The sequence below is a fragment of the Coptis chinensis genome, chromosome 4 (genome assembly GCF_015680905.1).
Source record: "Coptis chinensis isolate HL-2020 chromosome 4, ASM1568090v1, whole genome shotgun sequence".
NCBI classification, from domain to species: Eukaryota; Viridiplantae; Streptophyta; class Magnoliopsida; order Ranunculales; family Ranunculaceae; genus Coptis; species Coptis chinensis.
Window position 1 is genome coordinate 8,158,318 of NC_141459.1, and position 7,273 is coordinate 8,165,590.

At 39.2% G+C, this 7,273-nt stretch overlaps 1 pseudogene; it reads right to left on the bottom strand.

The window, feature by feature from the left end:
- Positions 1 to 5,025: 5,025 nt before the first annotated feature.
- Positions 5,026 to 5,636, bottom strand: LOC147501638 (putative UDP-arabinopyranose mutase 5 pseudogene; annotated as a pseudogene).
- Between the last annotated feature and the right edge of the window lie 1,637 nt (positions 5,637 to 7,273).

Consider the following 7,273-nt stretch of genomic DNA (forward strand, 5'->3'; position numbering starts at 1 on the left):
CTTTTCGGTCATTATCAACGAAGAGTTCTTGAGCCCGAACCTTCATAAATTCATTTTGTAAACGGTGCGCTCTCGTGAAGATTAGCCGAGCGATATTGGCGGTTGTCCCGTGCAATTTGCCACCACTCCGATGATTGCGCTATTTCTTTGCTTTCAACGGAATTAAGTTCCTGCAATTTAATTGTGTGTAAGCCATTACTACTTCATCTTCTTCGACTTCCGTTTCAAACTTCATTTTGCTTCATCCATCTCAAATTTCTCGAAGTCCTAGTATTTTCTCAGTATTTCCTTAGCGACCATCGACGCGGTTCCGGATGGTCGCCAGTATCATCACCTTCTTTCCACCTCACCAAGTCTGCGTTAGATCGAAGTTTTTTCTTCTCGATTATATTTCATCCGTATATTCGGGTAGTTTCTACCTGAAAAAAGCACATAACATCGGGTCGGATAGGTCGAAAATCGGGTCGAAGCTTCGAGAAACCGCCCAACAAAACAAAATACAACCGGTCCCAAAACTTAATTAAATTGGGCCCAAAACAAAACATTTAAATTACGACCCACACAACTTAAAATAGAATCGGGACCAAACCGACCGACCCACTTAGTCTTGACCCAAGCCCAAGCCCAAGTTCGGTTTGTTCTTCGCTCATCTTCTCTAGCTCCATCGACCACTAACAATCCGCCACCACTTCTGACCACCACCGCAACCTTTACACAAAAGAACCGGTGGTTTGGTTCTCTGTAAAACCCTATCCACCGATACCCTCAAACGCGATTTTGTTATACTGACAAAATCGAGGTCGACGCCATTAATGGCTCCTCTCGAGCTTCAACAGTTTTAAAAAAAAAAAAAAAAAAATCCAATGGACTAGTACAAGAGCAATAGTAGGAGGAGGAGGAGTTCACAAAATTACTTGTTCATTACTTTTCAATAACCGCTTCACTTTATTCTCTCTCAAACAAACATCTTCAAATGCCAAGAGATTCTACACTTGTAAAGCTATTTACAAACCTCAAATCCAAGTCAAAGAAGATGGCCAGCCTGAAACACTTGATTACCGTGTCTTTTTCCATGATGAATCTGGCAAAAAGGTTTCTCCGTGGCACGACATACCATTGCACTTGGGCGATGGCATTTTCAATTGTATTGTTGAAATACCGAAAGAGACAAGTGCTAAGATGGAGGTTGCTCTTGATGAGCCATTAACTCCTATAAAACGGGGATACCAAGAAGGGGTGAGATGAGCTGATAGAGAAAACGCACGCTAGTCAAAGCGAAGACGAACGATCTTTGCCGTATCTGGACGAAGTTACGTTTTATAACTTCGTCTGTTGCTGGTTGATTGAGGGAAGATTATTTTGTATGAGATGGGATGTGCGGCTACAAAGACTTATATAGGTTTCTGAGGTTTTCCGGTCTTTGGTGGGATTCTTCTCCAACTCCGACTTCATCTCTACACTCAATTCTTATCTTATCCCAACACTTTGAGTCAATTCGTTTTAAATTCCTTTTATTAATATTATTACTAAACTGCCCCTCTATTTAATTTTTAACGATATAATCCAGCGTATTCGGCTATTCACACCGCGCCGTCGAATTCAAATTTAAGTATTTTTCGTAATGTTAAGTCTGATTTTTGGCAATCGATTTCTTTTGCAATTTTATTTCTGTGCATATTTTATTTTTTCTATGCCTTTTTTGGCCTTCTTTTATTACATTCGCGTCCCTATATCGTTAATTTGACATTATGTCGTTTCCGATAAATTCACGAATTTTTCCGATTGTCATTTTCCTATCGTTTACGTTCACACGACACTTTTTCATTATAATGTTAATTTGACATTATTTCGTTTCCAATAATTCACGAATTTTTTCCGATTGTCCATTTTCCTATCATTTCGTCCACCACCTACACTTTGTTATACATTCGCTTGCTCTTTTCTTATTCCAAGTTTTCCTTGATTTTTCTTCTCTTCTTTGCCATGTGAACTTTGTTCGCATGACAAAGAGGGGGCGGTGTTCGACCCCCACCTACGTGGCGAACGTCCATTGGTAGGAGTCTCTATTTTATTCATTTAATCGACAGGGCTAAAGCCCAATTTGCAATACCATGGATCAATGTACAGGCCCATTAACTCATGTGTCTAAGGCTGAACCTTAGCCACATGGCTTGCCACTAATGTACATTGATTTATGTCCAGATTCATTTCTTATCAAAGAGATAATTATCAGTTGAGAGTTATATTATATCACAATGACTCAAGCTACAAGAATACTTGAGCTACAAGGATTCTCTACTCTACCTATATAAATACAAAACTATTTTTCATTTAGAACTACGTTCTTGAGACTTGATCCCACTGATAATTTGGGTACGTAGGCAACCGCAAGGTACAGTCTCATCATTCCCCCGATCACCATCATTTTTCTAATTACTTTTCTACGTTCTTCGTCTTTTTCATCAACACTTGGTGTTTTGATCATATTTGGTCGAAACACATGGCTTAAACGCTATTCTAGAGCCCAGCCCTTCCCTCGAGCATTTTTGTTGATGGTTGAGCTTCCAACCTTCCCCGATCCTAGCCTATCCATCTCAGCCCTTGTTCCTTTCGCGGTAGTGTTTGTTTTTGAGCTTAGGTTCTTTCCCCGAGCCCCTATTAAACAAAAGAGTAAAGGATAGATGGAATAGGCAAGGATAAAGGTTAGGACAAAGGATAAAGGTTAGGCGTATTTCTTTTTTAGTGTCATCATTCTTTTTTTCAAAGAAAAGCATCTTTGCCTCTGCGTCGACTACGCCCCTCTGCTTCCTTTGCGACCTCTTGACTTCAAACATAATCCCACTCTCCACTGACCACAGCAGTAATAATTTACTTAGAATAAGGATAAAAACATTACAAGTTCAAGGGGATAAGAGCAGAATCTATGACCCATACATTTATTGGCCTAAACCATACTAGAAAAAGAAAAAGCAATCTTGTTATAAGTCCTAAAAACTTCTCTTTCCACGATCTATAGTAATTATTACTGCATGACCAGAACATAGATTTGATACAGAGATTGTTTTCTTGGGTTTGAGTTGCTAAGAGAAAAAAAAAATGTCAAGTGGACTTGTTCGTGGTGGTGGTGGTAATAGCAGTTGTAGTAGTATAGTATGGTTTAGAAGAGATCTTAGAATTGAAGATAACCCCTCGCACTTGTTTAGCTTGGTGTAAGAGCAATCTTTGTGGTTGCTTATTTTTATTTGGGCATCCAAGAGGAAGGTTATTATTATCCAGGGAGAGTTTCTAGGTGGTGGTTGGTGAACAATTCTACATAACGAAGTCTGTCTGAAATGGCTTTGTGAATTTTCTTATGGTCCCCAAACTGTGTTTCATGTGTACCACCCCGATTATTTGTCCGAAGTGCCAACCAAGAATTAGTGTGCAGGGAGAAACTTTAGGCATTTAGACCTATATACTCTAATTCCTGTGGAAACTTGTAGTGATTAAGATATGGTCGCAGTGGTTGGCATTGTCCCTAAGTCCTCTGATACTTGTGTCTTTGTTATAATTGGGAAAATGAATTGACAAAGAAGCACATGGCAAACTACATCATAACTTTTGTGACTTCTAAGTTGATGTTTTCATCAAGTAACTCTAGAATTTGTGATCCTATCAAAATAACTTACTTAAGAAACCCCCAACAATAGGATGCTTGCAAGAAACGTAGAAATTTAGACCTGTAAAACTTTAAGCATTTACATCAACATGTAATTCCTATGTACACATAAAACTTAAGATTTGTGTGCAACGGTTGACATTATTCCTATGTCTTTGTGGACTGGGTATGGTTAAAAGAAAGATTAGCCCATAAAGCGAGGTCGAAACGATGAATAGGGTCATTTGTGGACTGGGTATGGTTAAAAGAAAGATTAGCCCATAAAGGTTTCTTCTTGCTTTGATTAAATGAAGCTGAAGTGAAGTTGGATATGGTTGTTTCAAGGGTGTGTTTAGTTTGGTGGATAATTGTTTGGACGTGGTGGTTTTGGAGGAGTGAAGAACATTGGTTTTGGATATGTTGAATCAAGTTTTGAGGGGTTGTGCGGAGTTAAGGTTTTCAACTTCATGTTTGTTTGTTTGATGAGTTGATGAAGATGAGAGGTGGTGGGGTTTAAGAGGGTTTGGGAAATAATTTATATGGGTGGATCTTTGACGTGTAATAGTAATCTTGTACTTAATCGACTTTCTTTATTAGATTTCACATCGGATGAAATAAGGAATGAACTGGTAAATAAATGGCACCACAAATTATCATAGTTGTTTTATAAGTTTGCACACATCGAAGTGTTAAATCATACATCCGAGATTAGCAATGTTACCCGGACAAATAAAGACAATGAAGCAAGAATTTGCACATCTCGCATACTGATAGCACCAAATTTGAAAGAATCACTAATGAAACCAAAGGAGGTATGTCTAAAATTATAAAGAACAGTAGGAAAGTAGGTAGTAATATTCTTATTCTTCTTCCCGAAGTTTTATCTACTAACACAAAATATTTCCATAAAAAGAGACTAGAATCCATTTTTTCGCTTTATGTTTGTTGGCTCGATGCAACAGACCTTCCAAAGCTTGATCCACTCCAAAGATGGCATCTGCGTGGCGTGCAAACCACGGACATCGATGGCCCAAGTTGTTCCTTTACCATCTTCGCCAATCTCAATGACACACGGTCCTCTGCGGTATTTGCGGACCTTGATAACTTAGCCGCCCGGAAAAAGGGACCACCTCCTCCATTAGTTTCACCCCTTCCCATTCCTTTTTCAAACTGTCTATTCGTTACCGTTCTCCTTCCTCCACACGCATGGCAATCCACTCTTTTACCCCAAGCCCTAGGTGGTCGACACAACCTTAGCACACATTCCGTGAGAAGACGTCTTCAATGGTCTCCCTTTCGACTTTCCTCCCCCGACTAACCGCATCCGGGGAAAAGTGCAGTCCTATTATCTCTCGATTGAATGCCACATTAATTCCACTTAATCGGCATCATTGTCCTTTTGCACCTGTTAGGACTGCATCCACATACCGGAATTCCTCATTTCGGCTTCGATTAGCTTGAGTGGGTGCATCTAAGTCGGCCAAATTGAGCCACGACCACAAGATAGAGTACATGTCACCCCCATGCGGAGGCTGAATGGGTATCCCCGAACAAAGTCTGCACTCTAGCAGTAAGGTCATAGAGTGTATTGAAGAAGAATGGCGCGTGGCAGAGTCCTTAGGTTCCAGATGTCTTTGGCCACCGTGCATCCACTATTTGGCCCTTATCATCTCTTTGCGGGAACACAATCATCATCAATTGATACAATATACTTTTAAGGGATACCAAATAACCGAAATACCGATTACGAATAGCCCGAAAAGAGAATGCTAGTCGTAGCGAGCCCACATGTTTGTCTATATCAGATTTGGTGTACACCTCATGATTGAAACCATCCGGTATCTTGAGGTCCTCCACAAGATCGAGGGTCTTTAACGATTATCAAATGAAATCGTGAGAAGATTCTTCTCCATTCCTCCATGAAGGAAGTAAGGTCGAACGCTATCTTCGCTATAACGATGTCGACTTCGTCATCCTTGATAACCGTATGAGAAGACATTTTCTAGAAGATTCTTTCAAAACCCAACTTTTCCTCCACCAAAACCACCGCAGGTCCAACTATATCCAAAACTCTAAAACTTCGAGCACCCTCAGATAAACGTGATGCGGGTAAGAATGTGTCCTCCAGGATGGCCGATAAAAGTAGTGAATTAAATGAATGCTTACCGTGGGAAGGATGGGGAGATGATGTCTTTGGATATTAAGTGCGTCAATACAAGACAAAACTTCGCCGCTTCCGGTAGCTATAAACACCTCACGGGAACTGAGTCACCCATCCAAAGAACTTTGCAAGCTTGTTCAAAGTCCACATCACCTACAAGCCTATAGCCCGACTTTCTACTTGGGTCATCAACGGCATTTGTACCAACATCAATAAGCTGCTTTGCACTGTGGGTTTGATCCAAATACCTTTAATCATATTTGCCTGTCCCCGCTGCAGCTATGATGATGTCCGCTCCACGAATAATGCTTTTGAGAATCGGTGGTGCGTGAGTGAACTTCTGATAAAGAATGGCATCTGCTTTGAGAAGAAGCAACGCCAGCGGTAGTCCAACTATATTACTTCACCAACTACCACCGCCTTTTGCTCTTTACACTTATGCCAATTCGCGTGATAGAAGTTCAAGGCAACCCTTTGGTGTACACACAAAATTGAATAATGGATCTCGCCTTTCATACCAAGTTTGCCAATGTTCGAGGATGAAAACCATCTACATCCTTTTCAATCTTGATTTCATTTAAGACGTTTTCTTCATTGATATGTGCTTTTTGTAGTTGAGCTTGTTTGCTTGATTTACTTGATGTTTAGCCTTACTTATTTTATTGTTTCATTGGTGATAACTTTATGACACGAGGTTTTTTAATGGTTTGGCATTTACATGTACAATTTAGATCAAAATCTATTAGTTTTTGCTATTTTTGTCTTCTTATTTGATCCGTACCTTCATGAATGTGATCGAGTTATAACTTTGATAAGTTCTTTCTAAGCTTTTGGCTATGGGCACCAATTTTCGCATATAGGAGGTGCATAGTTTCACATGCATTGTCAACTTGAGTGTGTATTAGGTTTATTAATGTTTCTAATAAATTTACTTACGTGATTTTTTTTTTTAATTTGTTATGCAGTTATTGGTCGAATTGCTTAAATAGTAGAATCAAGAAGAAGCTCCGAGTGGATGCTGCTCAAATTAGCATGTTATAGACATTATTTGTGGAATTTTAGTTTTGAATAATTCGTCTAATTTAGTTGAACGTTGTTAAGATTATGTGAGACGATGTTTTTTCGCACAAAATAGTTATGTGAATTCTTTAAGATCTTTTGTATTGATCGAATGGTTTAGTAATGAAATTCATTTTGTTATGATTTGTGGTGAATTGTTATAGGGTTACTGTGTTCTATAAAAATTGTTTTGGGCAGGATTATGTAAATGAAAATGTACAATATATATATGAATTGCACCATTTGTAATGCTAAATCGTCCCAAATAAAGTGTGTGCTTTTCTCGAAATTTATATCATTACGCAACAATTTGGTGTAGCTAAAAGATTTGATTCTACCGTAACGTAGACACTTTTGCCACACTTGGTGTGTCGCTAAATTTATGGACGTCCTGCCACGCCAAATGTATAGCTAAA